The following is a 25,729-nucleotide window of genomic DNA, read 5'->3' as shown; positions in this document are numbered from 1 at the left end:
ATTATGGCAGATATTTTACATTTGTAAAGAATACTGTGACATTTGACAGGTATCACAGATGTGTTAAATAATTAATGAGAGCCTCTGTTGAGTCTTACACAACGGTATAGAAATCAGGCTTTGACTGTTTACTAGTGCAGCCATCTGTGGGTGAAGACAGGCAAGAGGGTTATCAATCAGCAGTTGATCTTTTCTCCTCGCGTTTTTTAAGTTTGAATATTATTTAAAGTAAAACTCATGTTTGACAATAATTACATAGTACTAAATCATTAATTACAATGTGTAAATGAACGTTGATTTTTAACTAGTTATGGAGAGTATGATTTATATTCATCCTAGTATTCCATACTGAATGCTATGTAGGTTCCAATGAAATTCACGGATAAGGATGACGAGCCAGTCCATAAATAACTTTTGTAGTCAGTAATGAAAATATAGCTGACAATATTTTTGATATTATTTTACGTAGTTCAAGTATTTTTTTAAAATGTGTGCATGTTGATGACGTATTTTAGATGAGAAAATATCTCGAACGTAAATTTTCGATAAATAATATGGATATTTTTAGCACAGACGTGATGGGGCTGCATTGTAAGACGGTAAGTCAATTATTATCCGCAATTTAGCTATATTTTTGTTTATTTTGGTAGTACTGTCGTTTTACGTTGATGTCGCATGCTTTGTTTATTTGTTGTTATATCTTTACAATTTTCAAGCTGTTAGGTTAGTTTCGTTATCGCTGCCGTGCTGTTAATCATGGCTGCTCCGCTGTCTATTTGCACCAAAGAAGAACAATTTTCAGTGAGCCGTTTTTTGTGGTCGGAAGGTGTATCAGGGGCCGAAATTCATCGAAGACTTTCGGTGCAGTACGGGAACAGTGTTTTGTCACAACGAAGTGTTTACGAATGGATTAAAAAATTCCGAAATCGTCGCACAAGAGTTACGTACGATAAAGGAGCCGGACGAACGTTTACTACCACAAATGAAGAATCCATTAAGCGTTCACGTGAAATGATTCTCTTAGACAGACGATTAAATATTGAGGAAGTTCCATATCGTCTGCAAATCACTCAAGGTTCTGCCTACAAAATCATCCACTACAGACTTGGGTTACATAAAGTTTGTGCAAGATGGGTCACAAAACAATACACACAGTTGGGTAAACAAACGCGCTTGGACATCTGCAAAAAAACATTTGGATCGCTATGGTAACGAAGGGGACAACTTCTTAGACAGGATCATTACTGGTGACGAATCATGGATCCATCATTACGAGCCTGAGAGTAAACGGCAGAGTATGGAATGGAAACATCCAAATTCGCCGTGCAAGATAAAGTTCAAGACTCAACCGTCCGCAGGAAAACTGATGCTTACTGTTTTTTGGGACGCACAAGGTCCATTACTGGAACTTTATGGGGAAGGGAGCACAACAATAAACAGTTTACGTTACAGTGAGATGTTTACTGACAGGCTAAAGCCTGCAATTCGAAGCAAACGTCGAGGATTGCTGTCAAAAGGTGTTGTGTTGTTGCACGATGCCCGTCCGCATACTGTTGCCTACACTGCTGAAACGCTCCAGAAACTCAAATTTGAAGTACTGGATCATCCTCCATATAGTCCCGATCTTGCCCCTTCTGACTACCACTTGTCTGGTCCACTCAAACAGGAATTAAGGGGCTGTCGATTTGCCTCGGACGAAGCAGTGAAAGAAGTGGTGCATTCCTGGCCCGCAGCTCAACCGAGAAGCTTCTTTTATGAGGGCATCAGGAAACCTGTACAACGATCAACCAAGTGCGTTAAATCGCAAGGAGACTACGTCGAAAAATGTTCTTGAAAGTTTCCTATTTGATTAAAATAAAGTTTTATAACTACTTTGCGGATAATAGTTGTCTTACCCTCATAATTGGCTGTTTCATTGTAATGGCTGATAAAATCCTAATCTCTCAATGTGGGAGAGAGAAGCGAGGTGCTACGTTATGCAGTGTGTGTATGAGTATGTGTGTGTGTGTGTGTGTGTGTGTGTGTGTGCATGTGGGTGTGCGCGCATTTGTATGTGTTTTTACTCAATTTTATCTAAATATCTTTGACTTCCACGGAAATAATGGCACCTGGTGTCAGTAAAGAAATAATGGCACCTGGTGTCAGTTTTACATAGCACTTTATGTCACAGGTATGCAAATATCTTTGACTTTCACAGCATGAATGTAGCTCCACACCATTTTTACTCATGGTTTTGATATTTCACTGTGACCAACGTGGAAAGAGGGGGAGAGGACTGTGGAGCAAAAAGCATAATTGAGCTAGTTTCGCCGTCTCAGATGTTTTGATTTCCTGTTTCATTTTAATACTAGACTATGATCTGCTAGAGATAGTGATAAAGGAGGGGAGAGAGAGAGCGTTTTTAATTTCCCACTAATATACTTGGGCTGGTTCCGACATCTTGGAGTTTCTACATCTACACCCACATCTACATCTACATCTACATCTACATGGATACTCTGCAAATCACATTTAAGTGCCTGGCACAGGGTTCATTTTAATACTTTGCTTTGATTGGCTGGAAAATAGGGAGAGGTGGGGGAAAGGGGGTTTCATGATGTCACTAATAAGGATGATGATGTCACTTACAGAAATAACACCACGTTACACTGATAAGTTTGTTGACAATATTCATAAGAGTGATGACGTCAATAGGTCATTGAACTCGTTCACGTGACGTCACAGACGTAAACAATGGATTTTGCGCCAGAATATTCATAAGTACCACTTTACCATAGCCTTCCGCATAATTTTTACATTTGGAATGTAACCTACAGAAATTAATTGAAATGTTCTTCTCTCACATTGATCCAGATGGGGTATATCCTATACCAGAGCCAACAAAAAAGTCCGCATTACTAATCTGCTGTGGATAAGAGTCGAAGAACACTGCTCTTGAAAATCAAACGATATATTCAACAAGATCCAACAGTCACTGAAGTTCTGAGAGCAATTAATTCTTTAGTAAATAATACTTTGTGGCTGAACGAGATACCAACGCAAACATACATAAGGGTGTCACATTCTTTTTTAAAAAAAATACGATGGCTGTGCTTACTTGATCTTAAATCTTAAGCATTTTCCTTGTGCGGACGTGTACTCACAGTGAGAGGCATTAAAAAGATTTAAGATGAACATACGTTCTCTGACGTTTAGTAAAATTTACATGTCTTGTTCAGTATGTATGGTAAAAAGCAAATCAGGTTATCACGATTGTCGTTCCAGGTTTCACGTATTGCATAGGTTTGTATGTGCAAAAGTAAATCATAAAGAATTTCTAGAACTGTATCTTCTGTTCGCTTCAGTCATAACATGCGTATACATAATACTGATGTTCTGTTAACGAGGATTCAGTTATTGTCTTACATTAAAAACCAGTTACGCTTGAATGGAAGCTAGCGGTGGCTGTCGCTGTAATACAGCCTCTTAATTTTGCGAGATGTAGGGTACATCTGAGACTGTTAATCATAATTGTTTCTGAACGTTTTGTAATCAGTAGAATATCCAAAGTGGAATAGTAAGATGAACTGCTACACTACATGACTGAAAGTATACTGATACTAATCAGTAGACATCAATTTGGGGTGTGCGCACTCTTTATCTTTCTGGCTGCTTGAACTCTGCTGGGACAACGTTGTGTCTAAATGTTTGTGGAGAAATAGCAGCCCATTCTTCCTTAAGACCCAAAACTGCAGAAGGTTTGACGTTGGACGTCGGGATCTGAAGCGAAGTCAACGCTCTAAGTCATCGCAGAAGTGATATGTTGAGTTAGGGCCGGGACTCTGAGCAGGACATTCTTCTTCAGGAATGTTATTGTCCACAAGTCGCTGCCTCCTAGGTGCTGCTCCATGACAGGCTCCATTTTCATGCTGCTATTATCATCGTCCCCGAACTGTATCTCTACGCAGCACACAATGCCGCAAGCGGTTTTCACTTCCTTCCGCAACGTTTCCTGAAGCGCAATAATGGGACCACATCATAACCGGGAAAAAGACCCTCATACAGTAGTATCACCCTCTCCCAACTTCACCGTTAGCATTACACATGATGGTAGGTTATGTTCTCTTGGGATTCGCTAAAACCAAACACTTCCATCGTATTGCCACAGGATATAGCGTGATTAATCACTCCAAATCACTCATTTCCGGTCAACCGTTGTTCAGTAGCGTCGCTCTCTACAACACCTCAAGCGTCGCTTAGCACTGACGACAGAAACGTGTGGCTTACGAAAATATTCAATTCTTCCAGCCATATCAACATTTGTGAGTGGTATATAAATAACAAGCGTACGGAGTGCGATACGTTTTGTTTTCATAACATTTAAAATGGTAAGCATTATTTATACTCCTCCCATACGAAATTCACATCAGTCGCGTAAATTCAGTGCATTTCTCTGCATTTGCCCTCCCCCCCCCCACCCCCCCCCACCCCCGTTCCTCTAAAGTTAGCACTCACTGAGCTGTTCAGAGTCAACCAAAATGAATAAAATTGTTAAGGCTTTCGTGGCCACTTGTTGACAAACTGCCTATTGGCTACTGTCTCGGGTTCTTCGGCCGACGTTCATCTAATGATTTTTCTGACGTTTCGCCAGCACGAGTGGCTGGCATTGTCAAAGCTTCACCCTCCATTGCCGGTTCACCACCGGCAATGGAGGGTGAAGCTTTGACAATGCCAGCCACTCGTGCTGGCGAAACGTCAGAAAAATCATTAGATGAACGTCGGCCGAAGAACCCGAGACAGTAGCCAATAGGCAGTTTGTCAAAATGAATAAGCCGAATAATCTGTAACAAGGATATAATGAACTCTGAAAACTACTAAACAACATTCTGTATTTAGCAGAATTTTGTTAATGGATTGTCTCGGTTCCGAAGGACAACTTAAGCGGATTTTTCAGAAAAGTTGTCGGTGCAGAATTCTGGCGAAGTGCTGAAAGTTCGTTAACGGACGGCGGGCGTGTCTCAAAAGTAACGTCTCATCTTCGAGACCCATAGAATGCAGCAGAGCTACGTTTGTCAGTACTGGTATATTTCGTGCGTAGGTATTTTTATGTCATTTGGTCGTTATCTGATCTACTAACTGGAAACTTCGTTATTTCACTTACAAATTTGGTTTATAAGGGACAGTCGAATGAAAACGGAACACATGGGAAAATTGTAAGTAAACTATTAATTATTTCAAAGGTCTCACTATCAGACAAGACGGTCGGCGCCTTCATGGAAAAATGTTTGCGGTTGCCCGCGGAATCATGATTATACCGAGGCGTGCTTCTCTTCGTCCGAAGCATATCGACGTCTACAGAAGTTTTTCTTCAGTCCTCTAAAATTATGAGTAGCCCCACATGTTGTTCCGACTACACTGCAGAAGCTTCACTGGGAAGACCTAAAGCATCCTCCATACAATCCTGATCTCTCCCTATGCTATTTCCATACGTTTGGGGCCCCGACGGAAGACATTCGTTTCTGTCGATATGCTTCGGACAAAGAGGTGCACTCCCGGGTACAATCACGGTTCCGTAGGCAACAGCATACATTGTTCCATGAAGGCGGAGGTTCGGCGGAGGTTCGAGTCCTCCCTCGGGCATGAGTGTGTATGTTTGTCCTTAGGATAATTTAGGTTAAGTAGTGTGTAAGCTTAGGGACTGATGACCTTAGCAGTTAAGTCCCATAAGATTTCACACACATTACACATCCACGAAGGCATTGACAGACTTGTCCCAAATTGGTACACATTTATTAACAGGTGTGGCGATTAGTATTTATATAATTAAAAGTTTACTTACTTTTCCATTTATCTCACTTTCATTTATTTGCCTCTTGTACACTATGTGATCAAAAGTATCCGGACACCCCCAAAAACATATGTTTTTCATATTAGGTGCATTGTGCTGCGACCTACTGCCATGTACTCCATATCAGCGACCTCAGTACTCATCAGACATCGTGAGAGAGCAGAATGAGGCGCTCTGCGGAACACACGGACTTCGAACGTGGTCAGGTGATTGGGTGACACTTGTGTCTTACGTCTGAACGCGAGATTTACACACTCCTAAACATTCCTAGGTCCACTGTTTCCGATGTGATAGTGAAGTGGAAACGTGAAGGGACACGTACAGCGCAAATGCGTACAAAATGGCTCCGAGCACTTGAAAGGTCTCTGTTGGATTCCTTTCATGTTAATTTCTTAAATCTGTTGTCATTTACGGCATAAATTCCTCTTCTAAATTTACTGTGGTATTTCTGACTATCTGAGAGGAGACTGAGCAGTGAAACGTGTTACTTTTACACATAAACAAGAACGATCTGTCACACTACTACACTTTAAAACACAGTTTGTATGTAATTCATGTCACACAGTCTCATACGGAACCTACATCCGCTTTATTTTATATACTGTATATGATAAGATACTGTCATCCCCCTTCCCTTCTGTGTGAGAGGATGAATGAGCAAATGTGTTTCTAGTTGCATGCTTGAGGGTAGCAGACAAGCCTGTCTGCTAGAGAACAGTAGGACCAACGTCGGAACAGGTAGCTACGCTTTCTAAAAGCAGAGAGGTTTCCATTCTTAGCATGTTTCTGTCCGTCCCTTGTCATGTTGGCATAGGAAGCTGTCTCTCTGGTCACTTCCGTTTGTATCTGGGAAGCACGCTCGGTAGGAGCGCAGGTCAGTCTGTCCGTGGCGCGCGTCTGAAGTGGTAAGATCTCCGGCTAAGCGCGTGTCTGCTAAGTCCGTAGGACAATGGATTTCTAAAGTTCAGCCTAAGTGAAAATTTAATCACCTTTATTTCAGGTTTAGCTCTAAAATATCTAATGTTATCTTAAATTGCAACGCAGTGTAATTCGAGTGTGAAGTTCAGAATATACACTCCTGGAAATGGACAAAAGAACACATTGACACCGGTGTGTCAGACCCACCATACTTGCTCCGGACACTGCGAGAGGGCTGTACAAGCAATGATCACACGCACGGCACAGCGGACACACCAGGAACCGCGGTGTTGGCCGTCGAATGGCGCTAGCTGCGCAGCATTTGTGCACCGCCGCCGTCACTGTCAGCCAGTTTGCCGTGGCATACGGAGCTCCATCGCAGTCTTTAACACTGGTAGCATGCCTCGACAGCGTGGACGTGAACCGTATGTGCAGTTGACGGACTTTGAGCGAGGGCGTATGGTGGGCATGCGGGAGGCCGGGTGGACGTACCGCCGAATTGCTCAACACGTGGGGCGTGAGGTCTCCACAGTACATCGATGTTGTCGCCAGTGGTCGGCGGAAGGTGCACGTGCCCGTCGACCTGGGACCGGACCGCAGCGACGCACGGATGCACGCCAAGACCGTAGGATCCTACGCAGTGCCGTAGGGGACCGCACCGCCACTTCCCAGCAAATTAGGGACACTGTTGCTCCTGGGGTATCGGCGAGGACCATTCGCAACCGTCTCCATGAAGCTGGGCTACGGTCCCGCACACCGTTAGGCCGTCTTCCGCTCACGCCCCAACATCGTGCAGCCCGCCTCCAGTGGTGTCGCGACAGGCGTGAATGGAGGGACGAATGGAGACGTGTCGTCTTCAGCGATGAGAGTCGCTTCTGCCTTGGTGCCAATGATGGTCGTATGCGTGTTTGGCGCCGTGCAGGTGAGCGCCACAATCAGGACTGAATACGACCGAGGCACACAGGGCCAACACCCGGCATCATGGTGTGGGGAGCGATCTCCTACACTGGCCGTACACCACTGGTGATCGTCGAGGGGACACTGAATAGTGCACGGTACATCCAAACCGTCATCGAACCCATCGTTCTACCATTCCTAGACCGGCAAGGGAACTTGCTGTTCCAACAGGACAATGCACGTCCGCATGTATCCCGTGCCACCCAACGTGCTCTAGAAGGTGTAAGTCAACTACCCTGGCCAGCAAGATCTCCGGATCTGTCCCCCATTGAGCATGTTTGGGACTGGATGAAGCGTCGTCTCACGCGGTCTGCACGTCCAGCACGAACGCTGGTCCAACTGAGGCGCCAGGTGGAAATGGCATGGCAAGCCGTTCCACAGGACTACATCCAGCATCTCTACGATCGTCTCCATGGGAGAATAGCAGCCTGCATTGCTGCGAAAGGTGGATATACACTGTACTAGTGCCGACATTGTGCATGCTGTGTTGCCTGTGTCTATGTGCCTGTGGTTCTGTCAGTGTGATCATGTGATGTATCTGACCCCAGGAATGTGTCAATAAAGTTTCCCCTTCCTGGGACAATGAATTCACGGTGTTCTTATTTCAATTTCCAGGAGTGTATATGGTTCAAATGGCTCTGAGCACTATGGGACTCAACTGCTGAGGTCATTAGTCCCCTAGAACTTAGAACTAGTTAAACCTAACTAACCTAAGGACATCACACACATCCATGCCCGAGGCAGGATTCGAACCTGCGACCGTAGCGGTCTCGCGGTTCCAGACTGCACCGGTTGTCGTATGACGATTAAAAGATTATCATTAATGTTAGTCTGGTTGGGAATTTGGTAGGCTAGACTGGATACCTGGTGAAACAGTTGCTCAGTAATGCATGGTTAACTTCCCCAGACAGCTCACAGCTTTTAAACCGCTTTTATTGTCTATCAGTACCGCTTTCATAGCAAATTAAAGTATCAACGTTACACACTATGGGACTTAACATCTGAGGTCATCAGTCCCCCAGAGCTTAGAACTACTTAAATCTAACCTAAGGACATCACATACATCCATGCCCGAGACAGGATTCGAATCTGCGACCGTAGCGGTCACGCGGTTCCAGACTGAAGCACCTAGAACCGAAATGCGTACAGGCCGACCTCGTCTATTGACTGAAGGAGACCAACGACAGTTGAAAAGGGTCGTAATGTGTAATAGGCAGACATCTATCCAGACCATCACGCAGGAATTCCAAACTGCATCAGGATCCACTGCAAGTACTGTGACAATTAGGCGGGAGGTGAGGAAACTTGGATTTCATCATCGAGCGGCTGCATATAAGCCACACATCACGCCGGTAAATGCCAAATGACGCCTCGCTTGATGAAAGAAGGGTAAACGTTGGACGATTGAACAGTGGAAAAACGTTGTTTGGAGTGACGAATCACGGTACACAATGTGGCGATCCCATGGCAGGCTGTGGGTATGGCGAATGCCCGGTGAACGTCATCTGTCAGCGTGTGTAGTACCAACAATAAAATTCGGAGGCGGTGGTGTTATGGTGTGGTCGTGTTTTTCATGGACGAGGCTTGCACCCCGTTTTGTTTGGCGTGGCACTATCACAGCACAGGCCTACATTGATGTTTTAATCACCTCCTGCTTCCCACTGCTGAAGAGCAATTCGGGGATGGCGATTCCATCTTTCAACACTATCGAGCACCTGTTCGTAATGCACGGCCTGTGGCGGAGTGGTTATACGACAGTAACATGCCTGTAATGGATAGCCTGCACAGAGTTCTGACCTGAATGCTATAGAACACATTTGGGATGTTTTGGAACGCCGACTTCATGCCAGACCTCACCGACAGACATCGATACCTCTCCTCAGTGCAGCACTCTGTGAAGAATGGGCTGTCATTCCCCAACAAACGTCCAGCACCTAATTGAACGTATGCCTGCGAGAGTGGAAGCTGTCAACAAGGCTATAGGTGGGCCAACACCATACTGAATTCCAGCATTACCGATGGAGGACGCCAAGAACTTGTAAGTCATTTTCAGCCCTGTGTCCGGATACTTTTGATCACATAGTGTAGGTTCCTATGGCAACAAGCAGACCCGACCACAATAGTACCACCGTCGTTGCTACGTCTGAGAAAGAGGGACATTGACACATAAGGCAGAGCACCTACATCTACATCTATTACACCTATCTTGCACATGCCACGTCACGGTGTATTGTGGAGGATACTTATGGTATCACTACATCTTTCCCTCATTTCCCGTTCTATTCGCCTATAGCACGTGGAAAGAATGGTCGTCAGTAAAGCTCCATATGACACTTAATTTCTCCGATTTTCTCGTCTCTTGTAGCTTCTGCCACTTGGGTTTGTTGAACGGAGCATCTCTGTAACGTTCTCATGTCGAGTAAATAATCCTGTGACAAAACGTGACAGTCTTCTTCCGAGTAATGAAGAGTACTCAAGAATTGGTCGAACGAATGTTTTTCAAGCCATTTCTTTCCTGTATGATTTACATTTCCTTAAGATTCTTCCAATGAATTTCAGTGTAACATTATTTTTTCCTACTAGTTGTTTCATGTGACCATTCCTATTTCGGTCGCTCCGAACTGTTGTTTAACGATAGTTACTGTTTCAGGTGATTTCTCACCGGTTGTGTCATTGAGTAGTAGTGGATCTCTTCGCCTATTTATGCTCAGTCAGTTCTACTGTTCTACTTATTTGCGTTCAGGACCAACTGCAATTCTATGATTCTCTGTAGGTCTTCCAGCAGATCTTTACAGTCTCCTGCTGTTGCAACCTTCCGACCGACAATAGCATCGTCCGCAAACAGGCTCGCAGAGCCTCCCAAATTTTTCCACTAGATCGTTAATATCTACTATCCGATCAAAAGTATCCGACTAGGTAAAGCCGAGTTGAACGGTAGATCTGAGGCAGACCCGTAATTATCAAAGGAGGTGGGATGTATCGCGTAGTCGGTAGAGAAGCAGTAACAGTAAAATGGCTCCATCAGGGCAGCACAATCACCTCGAACGTGGACTGGTCATTGTATGTCAGCTGAGTAATACATCCATCAGGGACAATTCAACTCTTCTAAAGTTGCCCAACTTGACTGTTGGCCTTGTGACTATGAAGCGGAATTGCAAAGGAGCAACAACAACTAAAACCCGGCCGGGCAGACGTCGTGGGCTGATGGACAGGGATCGTCGAGCACTGCGGTTCAATTGGCTCCAAGCACTGTGGGACTTAACATCTGAGGTCATCAGTCCCCTAGACTTAAGAACTACTTAAACCTCACTAACCTAAGGACATCACACACATCCATGCCCAAGGCAGGATTCGAACGTGGGACCGTATCAGCAGCGCGGTTCCGGACTGAAGCACCTAGAACCGCTCGGCCACAGAAGCCGGCGAGTACTGCGGAAGCTGGTTGAAAAAAATAGTATGAAATCAGCTGAAGGATCACTCGTGGATTCTGTAGCATTACCAGCAGTCTAGCTAGCGCAGTGACTGTGTGTAGGCAGTGCAATAATGTGCAATGATCGAATAGCTCCTCACAAGCAGCACATTTCTGTAATCAGAGCCGTGCGACTGCTACGGTCGCAGGTTAGAATCCTGCCTCGGGCATGGATGTGTGTGATGTCCTTAGGTTAGTTAGGTTTAAGTAGTTCTAAGTTCTAGGGGACTGATGACCACTGCAGTTGAGTCCCATAGTGCTCAGAGCCATTTGAACCTTTTTTTTTTTTTTTGTGTAATCAGAGCTAAGCAACGCTTGAGGAGCTGTAAACAGTGACGCCACTGGACAGTGTATGAGTGGAAACGAGTGAACTGGAGTTGTGAATCACGCTATACCTTGTGGTAATTCGATGGACAATATTACCTGTCAACAGGGAAGTATGGACGAGGCGGTGTTACGGAAAGGGGTGTTTTTCGTGGTAAGGAGGTGGTCGTCTCATTGTGCTTAAGAAAACAGTAAACATAGATGGATCTGAACACATTTTATAGCTTTTGCTACTGAGTAAAGTAGAGAAATTGTTAGGAGTGGATATTTGTTTGTATCGGTATGACAACAAAAATGGCTCTGAGCACTACGGGACTCAACTGCTGTGGTTATCAGTCCCCTAGAACTTAGAACTACTTAAACCTAACTAACCTAAAGACATCACACACATCCATGCCCGAGGCAGGATTCGAACCTGCGACCGTAGCAGTCGCACGGTTCCGGACTGCGCGCCTAGAACCGCGAGACCACCGCGGCCGGCGGTATGACAACACACTCTGTCGTAAAACACCACCTGTGAGGCAATGGTTTGTGGAAAATAATGTTTCTGCCCTGAGCATCATCTGAACCCAAGGAAAGATGTCTGGGATGTGTAAGAACCTAGATTTCGCTCCAGGTCCCAAGCTCCAACTTCATCACTTTCCCTGTTTTCGGCTCTTGAGGAAGTATGGACTGCGGACACACTCTGTATTGTCCAGTCCTACAAGTTTGCTGTAACGTGAAGGTCAAGTTGACACATTTTTGCTTAAACGTGGCAACAATGGCAACATATTGGGCAATGCTTATTTGTAAGGGAATATAAAATGACGAAATTGGGCAGTTTGCTGCTGCTTTTTGCAGTTTGTTACGGCATAACAATATGATTTTCCTTGTGGAGGCAGAAGGAGAAATAGCAAAATGGCAACATACAGAAGCACATGGACAAAAGAAACATTTACTGTATTAGCAAAAGAAGTAATAGCTTATTCCTCATAGAGGAAACTAGGATAGCGGTGAGGGTGATGGCTGAAGTAGCTGATGTCAGCACTTTTTGGTATCAGCGTTCCAGCAACACTCCTGATGTAAGCACCATATTCTGGTGTCATCATTCCGGGAATTGCACTTGCGGTGTGCTGATCTCCTCTTCCCCCCCCCCTCCCCCCCTGCCAGTTTGCTCTCAGCCAATTGCTCGGGGGTCTCACTGCTTCCGGATAATTTGTTCTCCATTCTAGCTCTTCGCTTTTTAGTGGACAGACCACAATTAATTTCGCAAATTGGGCGTAAAACTTGGTAGGAAATTGGTAGAATAGGTAAACTGGTAGGATAGGCCAAAATGCAAGTGTATAAGGCGCAGTTAAATGGAAACGAGATAGATGGAAGAAAGTAAGCGAACTGTTCATTATTTCAAAAGTAATCGCCATAACTGCTAATACACTTATCCCATTGTGAGATAAAACGGAGAGTGTCTTCACGGGAAAATGTTTGTGGTTGCCTACGGAACCATGATTGTACCCAGGCGTACACCTCTTCGTCCGAAACAAATATCGACGGCCGCAAATGGCTTTCTCCAGGGCCCCAAAAAATGGATATCGCATGGGAAGAAATCGGGACTGTATGAAGAACGTGTAAGGGCTTCCCAGCGAAAGTTCTGCAGCGTACTCGAAACAACCTTGGCAAAATGTGGGCGGGCGTCATCCTGGAACAGAACGTTGTCATTCATCGATATTCCTAGACATTTAGATTTGATGACACGCTACAGTTTTTGCAGATTGTCGACATATCACTGTGTGTCAATTATGACACCGTGTTCTACAATGTCAGTGCGCAGTAGGAAGTGCAGCCGAAGAAAAAGGTGCCTGTTGTTTCGACTACGCTGAAGAAGGATCGCTGGGTAATCCCTGCACATCCTCCATCCAGTCCTAAACTCCCTTTGTGCGATTTCCATATCTTTGAAGCGCTGAAGAAAGACATTCGTCGTCACTGATTTGTTTCGGACGAAGAGGTGCATGCTTTGGTACAATCATGGTTCAGTAGAAAACTACAAGCTATTTTCCAGGAAGGCATTGACAATCATGTCTCACATCAGGATAAATGTATTAACAGTTACGGCTGTTACTTTTGAGATAATAAAGTTTATTCACTTTTTTACATCTGTCTCGTTTCAATTTGACTACGCCTGATATCTGTCAGATGTGTAAATGCACCCATTCTTGTAGAATATGATGCGTGAAATGCAAATGTAACTGCGCATTGTAAATACACTGACGCAAAAAAATCGCAACATCAGAAAAATTGTTCAAATGGCTCTGAGCACTATGGGACTTAACATCTGAGGTCATCAGTCCCCAAGAACTTAGAACTACTTAAACCTAACTAACCTAAGGACATCACACACATCCATGCCCGAGGCAGGATTGGAAACTGCGACCGTAGCGGTCGCGCGGTTCCAGATTGAAGCACCTAGAACCGCTCGGCCATAACGGCAGGCTAACACGCAATACCAAAAAATAATTAATATAGAGTAATTAAATGTCGGAAATACATTTGTCTACGTAAAATTCTGGTGCATTAATAACCAGTGTAATGGCCAGAATTTTGAATGCAAGCAAGCAAACGTGCATGCCCTGTGCTGTACAGGTGCCAGATGACAGTTTGTGGAATGGAGTTCCATGGCTGTTCCGCTTGGACGATTATTGCTGGTTGTGGATGACGCTGAAGTTGTCTTCCGATGATATCCGATATGTGCTCGAATGGAGAGAGATCTGGTGATCGAAGAGGCCAAGACAACATGTCGAAACTCTGTAGATCATGCTGGGCTACAACAACCTTATGTTGGTGAGCGTCAACATGTAGGAAAACGCCACCTGGGATGCTGTTTATGAATGGCAACACAACAAATCGAATCACCAGACTGACGTACAAATTTGTGGTCAGGGTGCGTGGAAGAACCACAAGAATGCTCCTACTGTCATTTGAAGCCATACCCTAGATCATAATTCCAAGTGAAGGTCCAGTGCGTCGAACACAGACAGGTTGGTTGCATGCCCTCAACTGACCCCCACCTGGCCTCATGGCCATCACTGGCTCAGAGACAGACCCACCTTTCATAAGAGAAAACAACAGATCTCCACCTTCCCTCCAAGTAACTCTCACTTTACACCACCGAGTTCGCAAATGGCTGTGGTTTGCGGTCAATGGAGTGCACGCTACGGGGGGTATGGATCGGAACTGTCCTTCAAGTAACCAATTTGTAACAGTTTGTTGTGTCATTGCGGTGTCAACCGCTGCTCAGATTGCTGCTGCAGATGTAGTACGACGCGTCAGAGCCGTAAACCAAACACAATGGTCTTCCCTCTCGGTTGTTCCATATGGTAGTCCGGAGCCCGAACTTCGTGAGACCGTACATTCTCGTGACCACCGCTGCCAGCAATCATGTACAGTGGCTACATTCCTGCTAAGTGTTTCTGCAATATCGCATAAGAAACATCGTTGCCCTGTTACACGACCTCGTTCAAACTCACTTACTTGTTGATAATGGTGTCTTTGTCGCCTTAAAGGCATATTTGACTACCATCAACTCACTACATCCAGTCTCAAAGGTAACTGACGCCCATCATCATCACAGTGCGTATTTAAAACAAACCTGATTTTCATCATCGCAGTGGTGCTACTAGCGCCACTCTTATACGACTCGTGCGAAATTTGAATAGACATCATCTTTCAGATGTAGAATCACTCCTACCAACTTTCTTTTATGTCGCACATCTTCATCTTGGTGTTTGGATGTTTTTTTCCATCAGTGTAACTAGCTTGCTGACGTTAAATGAAGGTCTTCATATTCCAGCACTTACAGTTCAGTATAACAAATTAATTCCCCCTCCTCCACTTGAGCAACTGCATGAGTCTAATCTTTTGTGCTCTGTAGTGAAGAGATTGTCGATCGACGCTGCATATCACACGCACGTTGCATGCACATCGCACGCACGTCACACGGATGTCGAAGGTATATCACACGCCGTACGTTGCACATCGCCTCACGGAATTATAAATCTACATGAAAGGACTTCAAGACATGTTGGAAAACTCTATTAAGCAAATGGATCAAGAAATATCTTACGAATAATTATGTATAAAGTCAGTTCCGCAAGCATTATTATTACGATTTTTGCCATCTGTTACATAAATCGTACAGCTATATATGAAGCTTTACCACCCGTTGTTGGGCTGTATTTTGCATTATTCTCATCCGGGAAAGTACAAATGAATGTCACCGTTGTTAGTTGATCATGGAATGACGTTTTTGTAGGAAGGAATAGGTGTAAAACTATATTTTAGATACCTAAAGTCAGAAATTCATCTATATGTTTCGGCGTGTACAGGGTAATTATAGTAAAAGTTCCAGTTTGAAAACGGTATAAAAAAAACCACTGTTCAGAATGACGTCAAATTTGAACCGAATGTTACCGAAGAAGGGCGAAACGTAATGAGACAAAAAAAATTTTAACGAAACTTTTGGCACTAGACGGCGCTGTCAGCGAGAGGATATGCAAAATAAAAGACACGGGGTAGACGGCTGCCCGCATCTCGTGGTCGTGCGGTAGCGTTCTCGCTTCCCACGCCCGGGTTCCCGGGTTCGATTCCCGGCGGGGTCAGGGATTTTCTCTGCCTCGTGATGGCTGGGTGTTGTGTGCTGTCCTTAGGTTAGTTAGGTTTAAGTAGTTCTAAGTTCTAGGGGACTTATGACCACAGCAGTTGAGTCCCATAGTGCTCAGAGCCATTTGAACCATTTTTTTTGGTAGACGGCTGTTCCCCAGTTTGCATCTGAGGCACTCGATTTGATTGTCTCAATGAAGAATCGAGCGCTGCTAGTAAGGCTCTTTTACAAGAACAGTGGCGGTGCGCCAATAGCTCTGCAGAAGTTACAGACACTGAAGAGTATGAAAAAAGGCGTTAGTCCAATATCCACCAAGGCTCTGCAGAAAATGATTAAGAGATGCGAAAAGACAGGCCATTTTGAAATGCAGTGTTGCAAAGGGAGGAAAACAACAGATCCGACATCGTTAGAAGATGTGGCCATAGCATTGCAGGAGGGGTCGAGCAGTAGTGTGCAAACATGCAGTTCACGGGGAATTGCCCGAACTTTGGACTTACCTGTGAGCACGGTGCATAAAATTCTATGAAACATCCAGCACTGCTATCCATACAAAATTACTCATTTCAAGAATTGGTTCATGTTGACCTACCAGTAAGACAAACGTTTGCTCTAGTATTTCTTGCTGGTATGGAAATGGACAATGAATGGCCGAGGAACAAATTGTAGCCCATTTCCATCTCCAAGGACATTGCAGTACACAGAACAGAAGAATATGGACAGTGGAAAATCCACTCGCACATCATCCCCCCCCCCCCCCCCCCCGAGGAGATGGGTCTTGCGGGTGCTGGTTCCCGTACCATCACTGGTAAACGCTGTAAGAGTCTTTTGAGGACCAACATCAATCAGACCCTTTCAGCGAGGATGTGTGGGTGTGGGTGTGATCATTTGTATGCAAGATAGCGCTCGTCCGCAACTTGCACAGTGAAACAGCTGTTGCAGAGTCATTTTGGAAGTGCTAAAATTATCAGCCGTCAGTTACTTAAATCCTGGCCGTCCAGGTCATCTGGTCTTAATATGTGTGACTTCTGGCTGTGTCGTTATCTGAAAGATACTGTATTCAGCGCTCCTATTACGAATGTAGCTAAAATGAAAGTACGCATTGCATTCTGAATGTGACCCCTGAGACAATCCGATTGGTTTGGAACATGGTGTTTCTCAATTTCAACTTGTGGCAGAAAACAGTGGACATAATACTGAACATGTCTTGCTCCAGTCTCTCAACAGTTAAGCACCGATTTCATTGTTGCAATTCACGCGGTTTTTGACCTCAGGACAGTTAAAAACCAATGTAATTTTTTCCTTTTTATGCGGTTTTTGGCCTCAAAACAATTAAAACCCGACGTCTCTGTTACTTTTTATGCGTTTTTTGGTCCTAGGACATTACAAAACCTATTTCTTTCAGCCAATGTTGTAAGGCCATTCCGTGGTGTATGGGCTTCCCTACCCAAAAGTGCCACAACTGTTGAATGTCAAACATGTGCGGTCATGCATATTACAAAGTACTTTTGGTTCAATATGCATCTCACACCAGAGCCGCAGCAAATACGATTCATCTTCCATTTGTAGCAGAACCCAATCACGTTATGACACTAACAGCGCCATCTAGTGCGAAAATTTTCTTCATTTTTTTCCATAATATTCCCCCTTCTTCGACAATCTTTCTTTCACATTTTGCGTTATTTCCAGCAGCGGTTCTTCTTTACAGTATTTTTACACTGGAACTTCAGTTATAATCACCCTGTATAATGGCTTTTTTGGCTACCAATTTTCCAGTTTTCAGGTTTGGTGTCCTACCACTCTTCCAATTTTACAACCTTTACTGCCAATTTTATGAACAATTCGCCAATTTCAGGATTTGGCGCCCTACCATCTGCAATTTTAGAAAATCTTCCTACCAATTTTTACTACCAATTTCTCAATTATTTCAGCCATTACGACTGATTTCCTACCAATTTGCCAATTTTACACGCTATGTTACCAATTTCCAGATTTGGTGCCACTGGACTAACATTTCCTACCATTTTCTAGAATTTGAAGCGTAAAAAAAGTAGAAAATGTAATAACTCGCAGGAACCTGCCGTGTTCCCACTGAATGTTAGGCTCGCGAGTAACTATCGCATTCTTATTGTGGAAGAAGTACATCTCGTATGTTTATCATGTTTATTGAAGATCACTCAGGAAAGAGCACATAACATAGGCAGTGATTTCACAATAATAACCAATAGAACGTTACAGAAAACTTGGGTAGAACTCCCCAGAAACGTTCTGCAAAATCAACAACGGAACAATTATAACGTAGCACATCGTTTAAAAGTCGGAACGCTCGCGCGCCGCGGCAAGGAGTAAGTACATGTCAGCGCTCCTCGCGGCCGGCACGCGAACCTTGCGTTCCGTCAGCTGTTCGCGGCTGCCAGCCGCGCGACCGCCTTCGACGCCACACAGCCTCCCACGGGAGAGCGGAGCTCCGTTGTTGTTGGTAACTGCCTCAGACGCTGTCCTTGAACTTGGCCGGAAAGTGCACACGACGTCCGGACCGCGTTGTACGTTGTGTCTGCGTCGAAGCAGCTGCGTGACGTGCGGGATTATCAGCTGGCGAAAACGCCTGTCGGTGGAGGGAACTGTGCGTATCTAAAGATTCCTCCGAGACAGAAGCAGCTTTAACTCGGTCGACCGACACTGTGCTCCTTTTTCCATTCACCAAAACTTCCATAATTTTGTCCCGTCTTGTTATTACGCGGTGTGGTCCAGTGTAAGGTGACGTGAGCGCTGGTTTAATCCCGTCTTTGCGTAGCATGACATGGGTGCAATGCTTTAACTCTTTATGTACAAACGTATGCGGTGTCCTATGTGGCGATGCCGGATGTGGTCGCACGTGTGAAATCCGATCCCGCAATAGGATTATAAACTGGAACGACTGTGATAAGTCCCCCGGTGAGGTCCCTGGATCAATAAACACGCCTGGTAGCCGCAGGGATTCCCCATAGACCAACTCAGCAGGGGATGCGTCGAGGTCTGGCTTATTGATGCTGCGGAGGCCGAGTAGCACTAAAGGAAGAGCCGTGGTCCATTTCGATTCGTGACACATTAGGGCCACTTTGAGGGACCAGTGACACCGTTCAACCATGCCGTTGCTGGCTGGATGATAACTCGTTGTTACGTGATGTGATATGCCGCAAAACTTGCTCAGCTGAGTAAACAATTCAGACTCGAACTGGCGTCCTCTGTCAGTTGTTATATGTAATGGACAGCCGAAACGAGTGGCCCAGTTGGACATAACTGCGGCAGCCAGCGTTTCGGCAGAAATGTTATCAATCGGAATAGCTTCTGTCCAGCGAGTGAATCTATCAATGATGGTTAGAAAAAAATAGTGTTGACCCTCTGAGGGCGCTAAAGGTCCCACGACATCGAAGTGGACCTGGGCGAACCTCTCGGTCGTGTCTGGGAATTTGCCTACTGGCGCGCCAACACGACGTGAAATTTTGCTGCGTTGACAATTGACGACCGCGCGAGCCCACTGACGGCAATCTTTTTGTATCCCCGGCCACACGTAACGACTTCGTCGTCGCCTTTACTCCTGAATGACATAAATCGTGGAGGTTATTAAATATTTCCTTACGCAGGTCTGCCGGGACGAATGGACGCGCTTTGTTATTGGAGGTGTCGCAATATATCTTAGTGTCTGCTCCTGGCACATCAATGAGCTTGAACTGCAGGCCTGCTGTGTCATCGTTTAGGCAATTTTCAAGTTCTTGATCTGATTGTTGTGCTTGGGCCAGGCGTTCGAGGTCGATAGTCTCCGTGATTGCATTGACGCGCGACAAACAGTCTGCCACTACATTGTTCAACCCAGAGATGTGTTTAATGTCTGTGGAAAATTGAGCAATAAATTCCAACTGATTAAACTGCCTCGGCGAGCGTTTGTTGTTATTCTGGCGGAAGGCAAATGTCAGATGTTTATGGTCCGTATAAATTGTAAATACTCTCGCCTCCAACTGCGTTCGGAAATATTTGACGGAAGCGTAGATGGCCAACAATTCCCGATTGTAAGCGCTCCATTGTTGCTGCGCGGGTGATAATTTCCGAGATAAAAAAGTGAGGGGCTGCCAGGCTTCGTCCACATATTGCTGCAATGCTGCGCCGATGGCCACTTGGCTAGGTTCCACCACGAGCGCAAGAGGCGCGTCTAAAGCAGGCTGGGCAAGAAGCTATGCTTTTCTTGGCGCTTTCGAAAGCGTCTATCATTGTCTGTGACCACTGCACAGGCGCTTTGCCTTTTGTTTTCCGACCGGCCAACGCTGCTGTAAGTGGTTCTTGAAGTTCTGCCGCATGTGGCAGATGGCAGCGATAGAAATTGAGGATTCCGAGGAATCTACGTAATTCTTTGACTGTCTCTGGGAGACGAATATTCAAAATGGCTTTAACTTTCTCTGGCAAAGGATACGATCCCGCAGAAGAAATTTGGTGATCCAAAAACTTTATCTCCGGTTGTCCGAACACACACTTAGTGATGACGTTCAAAACAATGCCGTACTTGTGACGGCGCTCAAAAACTTCAATGAGATGCTGTTCATGTTCCTCTGGCGTCGCGGAGAAGACGAGTATGGCATCTAGGTAGGCAAAACAACATGGTAACCCTCGTAATACACAAACAATGAATCGTTACCACGCCGGCCGCGGTGGCCAAGCGGTTCTAGCCGCATCAGTCCGGAACCGCGCGACGGCTACGGTCGCAGGTTCGAATCCTGCCTCGGGCATGGATGTGTGTGATGTCCTTAGGTTAGTTAGGCTTACGTAGTTCTAAGTTCTAGGGGACTGATGACCTCAGAAGTTATGTCCCATAGTGCTCAGAGCCATTTGAACCATTTGAACCAATCGTTACCACGTTTGTGCGGCGTTTCTCAGGGCAAACGTCATAAATAAGATTCCGAACAAGCCGAAAGGCCTTGTAATGGCTGTCTTCGGGATATCTTTCTCAGCAACCGTAATTTGTGTGTATGCTTTGGCACAATCCAACACACGATGCACCTGTTTGCCACACAGCGCGTGATTGTAGTCTTTTAGGAGAGGCACTGGATAGCGGTCTGGAATTGTTCTCGCGTTTAAGGCTCGGTAGTCGCCGCACGGCCGTCACATGCCGTTCTTTTTAGGCATCAAATGCAAGGGTGACGACCACGCCCCACTAGACGGCCGGATAATGCCCTAGGCCAGCATAGCTTCAAACTCTGCCTTGGCGATCGCGAACCGGTCGGGAACTAATCGTCTGGGTCTGCATGAAATCGGGGGACCAGCCGTCATATTAATGTAGTGTACAGTATCATGACGTACCTTTTGTGGGGCCCCTGGAGGCCTCGTGAGAGCAGGGAGCCGCGCTAGCAGCTTATAGTACCTGTCGTCTGCAGCCTGGATCGCCTTGGCGTCGTAAGTTACAGCGTGGCGCCGGAATCCAGCGGTGGACAGCCCTGTGACTGTCCAGCAGCCGAGCGTTGGCGACCTCAGGCATCAGGCGGTAATGCGCCAAGATAGGCTCCATCACAGCTGCTACTATGAAGTTCCACACCATAGAACGTCTCAGTCCGAGGTCTGGTTCCAAATGCTGTACTCCATAAGTCGTGATCGCAGAATTATTAGCGGCCGACAGTTGAAATGCGGAGGTCGGACGGTATTTATGTAGCTTATCGCGTGGTAGAATGCTGAGGTCGGATCCGGTGTCGATCAAACACTTTAGCCCTGTTTTGCGGTCCGTTACGAATAAACGTACAGAAGATCTGCCCGGTGCGTTTACTTCCGTGTGATGTTTGTTGCTGGTATATGCACAAGCCAGATTACATTTGCGTGCCTGCTCTCCATATCGCTGGTGAGACCACCATACGTTAGTAGGCGGTGCGTCAACAGAGGCGTGCGCTCGCGATGAAGAGCGGCTTCGGGATCCTCTTCGGAACTGTCCTTTAACGTTCCGGTCGGCGAGCAGTTCATTCATTTGTCTACTGAGGGCGTCGACCTTGCTTAATAAGTTCTCGTTCAGCTGTTTGTTAAGTGTTTCCGCTTTATTCGCGAGACTATTGTAGTCGGGAGTAGTTCCCATCGAAGCAGTGGAACACGCCGTCGACGGATCAGAATAGGAAGCGGGCGCAATTGCGTCTTGAATCCGGTCGGCAGGATCGGCTACGGCGTCAAGCGGCATATCGGTTTGTGACGCGACGACGGCTTTCACTTGTGCCGGCAATCTACCTCTCCATAATGTACGAAGTAGCGTATCCGGGACCGTGCCTGCATCGACTTTGCTCCTCAGGTGACGGAGGTATTGGGACGGTTTTTTGTCTCCATTGTCCTCCTGTGTTAGAACCTGCTGTACCCTCTCCTCTTACGAGGCGGATACTCGTCGAATTAACTCGGTCTTGAGTTTTGTGTAGGCCTCTGTGTTGGGCGGCGAAGTTATAATATCCTGTACTTCGGCAGCGTATCGATGGTCTAATTGGCTCACTACCAATGCGAACTTGGTGGAATCCGACGTCACACCTGCACAAAGAAAATTCGCCTCGACTTGTGCGAAACATAACGCGGAGTTGTGAGGCCAGAATGGTAGTAGTCGTACTGCCAGTCTTGAAATCGCGGGAGTTTCTGGTGTATCTGTCATGTTTCCGCTAACGATGTTACTTTCTTGGTCCTGATGAATCGTCTTCTTAGCCACAATCACGTCGGGGTCACCAGATGACGCGTTCCCACTGTGCATTAGGCTCACGATTTTTTTCCTTTATTGTTTTTTTAACACCTTTTACAAAAGGTAGGCCGGCAGCAGCCTATCTACGCCTCTCTTCGGCCACAGACAACCATAGAACAGATAACATGTAGACAGATATACAGAAAATATGAATATGAAACAACAGGTGGCTGGCTCTGAGCACTATGGGACTTAACATCTATGGTCATCAGTCCCCTAGAACTTAGAACTACTGAAACCTAAATAACCTAAGGACAGCACACAACACCCAGTCATCACGAGGCAGAGAAAATCCCTGACCCCGCCGGGAATCGAACCCGGGAATCCGGGCGTGGGAAGCGAGAACGCTACCGCACGACCACGAGCTGCGGACTGAAACAACAGCTGACACACATAATGAGGATAACGAAGACGTTCGAACTGAATTGCATTAAGCAACTGCAAACGTACACGAAGGTACAATGAGTACACTGTGGAACGGTGGAGGACACTAAAGAGACACAATTGCACTGGAATGAAGAAAGACTGCACAGAAAAGATTGACGATAATCTTCGACGCACTATACACACAATTGCACGAAAAAAGGGAGGGCTGCCACAGGAAATAGGGGAGAGTAGGAGGGAGGTGGGGAGGAAAGGCTCGCGACTAACTATCGCGTTCTTATTGTGGAAAAAGTATGTCTTCAATGTTTATCATGTTTTTATTGAAGTTCACTCAGGAAAGAAAACATAACATAGGAAGTGATTACACAATAATAACCATTGGAACGTTACAGAAAACTTGGGTAGAACTCCCCAGAAACGTTCTGTAAAATCAGCATCGGAACACTTATAACGTAGCACATCGTTTAAAAGTCATGGAACGCTCGCGCGCCTCGGCAAGAAGTAAGTACATGTCAGCGCTCCTCGCGGCCGGCACGCGAACCTCGTTGACACTTGCGTTCCGTCAGCTGATCGCGGCTGCCGGCAGCGCGACCGCCTTAGTCGCCACAAACCAAATTTAAAAGCAATATCGTGTTTTGTAATGAGTATGTTGTTGTCTTCTACCCTGCTCCACAAATTTTCCATAAATTTTCGGCCATTTTGCAGAATGTTCTGTGACGTCATTAATTTGTACACACACTAATGTCAAAGTATCTTACGTTAACATTTACCACCATTTGCCGAATATGCCTTTGCGTCATTAATTTACGCACACAGTATAATGTGCTCTGGCTACACTATAAATCTAGAGTAACGGATTTGTAGACATGTCGGAAACTCTTTATGGTTCTTCAGCGTCATGCAGGAGTCAAAGGAACCTATCATATAACATTCTCGTCAGTCATCAGGACTGGGGTCAGATCTGGCTATGACGTTGATTGACCAAAGCCTGAGTAATATGTCTATTTGCAGTAATGCACTGACAACTATAGTTGGCATTGACTCCTTCTGTACGTATGTTTTGCTACTCTGTGTAAAATCATTTTGTTCGTAATTCAACTTCTGTCACACCTATTAATTGCTACGCCACTATTTGGTAATTGTCCAGCAGGAAGGAGGGTACTTTGTACACAGTTTTTCTGTAGATAACATTACGAAACACCTATTTGACGATATACCGAATGCAGTTAGATATGGTCCCTATGGTTCAAAATGGTTCAAATGGCTCTGAGCACTATGGGACTCAACTGCTGAGGTCATAAGTCCCCTAGAACTTAGAACTACTTAAACCTAACTAACCTAAGGACAACACACACATCCATGCCCGAGGCAGGATTCGAACCTGCGACCGTAGCGGTCGCGCGGTTCCAGACTGTAGCGCCAGAACCGCTCGGTCACCAGCGGCCGGCTATGGTCCCTATGACTCGAGTATCAGGCGATTTGAGTTTTGTCTTAATTTATACTGTAGTGGGTGGGCGTTTTCGGAGCTCTTCTTACTAAGCCAATGGCAAATGAGAAACAGGATAGGGAGATTTGATAATATGCAGAATATTAATAACACTTTATATGTGAATATATTATTGGTATTTAGAGAAAGGGTATACACATATACAGTACTGATATGATGTATCATAATGAATGATAGCTCTCATTAAATGTGTATAATGTAAGATGATGCCTACAACAAAGAGAGAGAACCATATAGTGTCTGATTACAAGATTAATCATGAATATCTTGAGCACGTCACGTCGTGTAAGTACACTGCTCCGCAGAACTTAAGGACCAGTTAGATAAAGTAACATAACACATTAACAACTCATTGGAAATGAATGAATGTGTGGGAGCATGTTGCCAGAGGTCTCTCAGTCGTGTACAGAAAGCTGGGCCTTACATGACGTGAGGTCAGCGTGACTATAGTGCCAAATAGAGCTGAACACGCAACAGGGGGCAGTTGAACGAACGGGAAAAAGGCAGTGTTTGTCGATCAGCGAGTAGTTACGGTGCACTGTGGTGATGTTCTTCATTGCAACATAGCCAAGGAATGTCTGGTATGCCAATCATTTCAAGCTAGTCATTTGTAAGGGTACTGGAAGTGGAGTTTAATATAGTGGTAACATTGACATGATGTAGTAGACCACAGAAGCGCATGTCGCTGAATAGACGATACCGTTTAACAAACAGTTATGTCAGGGGGAGTAGCAATATTAATGAATGAGGTACCGTTACTCACAGCATCATGTTCCCGCAAAAACAGGAGTTGCTGCCCCATCGTAAATCCTTCTCTTATTCATCATCGAAATGCAAATGTGAGGCTAGAATGAAGTGATTATAAAACACAATGGAACGAGACAATGTGCTCACACTTGACAAGGACGACATATGGACACGCTAACGTCATTTTCGGTGTACCCGCTCTGCAGTAGTATAATATCAAAAACAACCGTATGGGCAACATTAGA

Source organism: Schistocerca nitens, chromosome 3 (genome assembly GCF_023898315.1).
Source record: "Schistocerca nitens isolate TAMUIC-IGC-003100 chromosome 3, iqSchNite1.1, whole genome shotgun sequence".
NCBI lineage: Eukaryota > Metazoa > Arthropoda > Insecta > Orthoptera > Acrididae > Schistocerca > Schistocerca nitens.
This window is presented reverse-complemented; position numbering follows the sequence as displayed.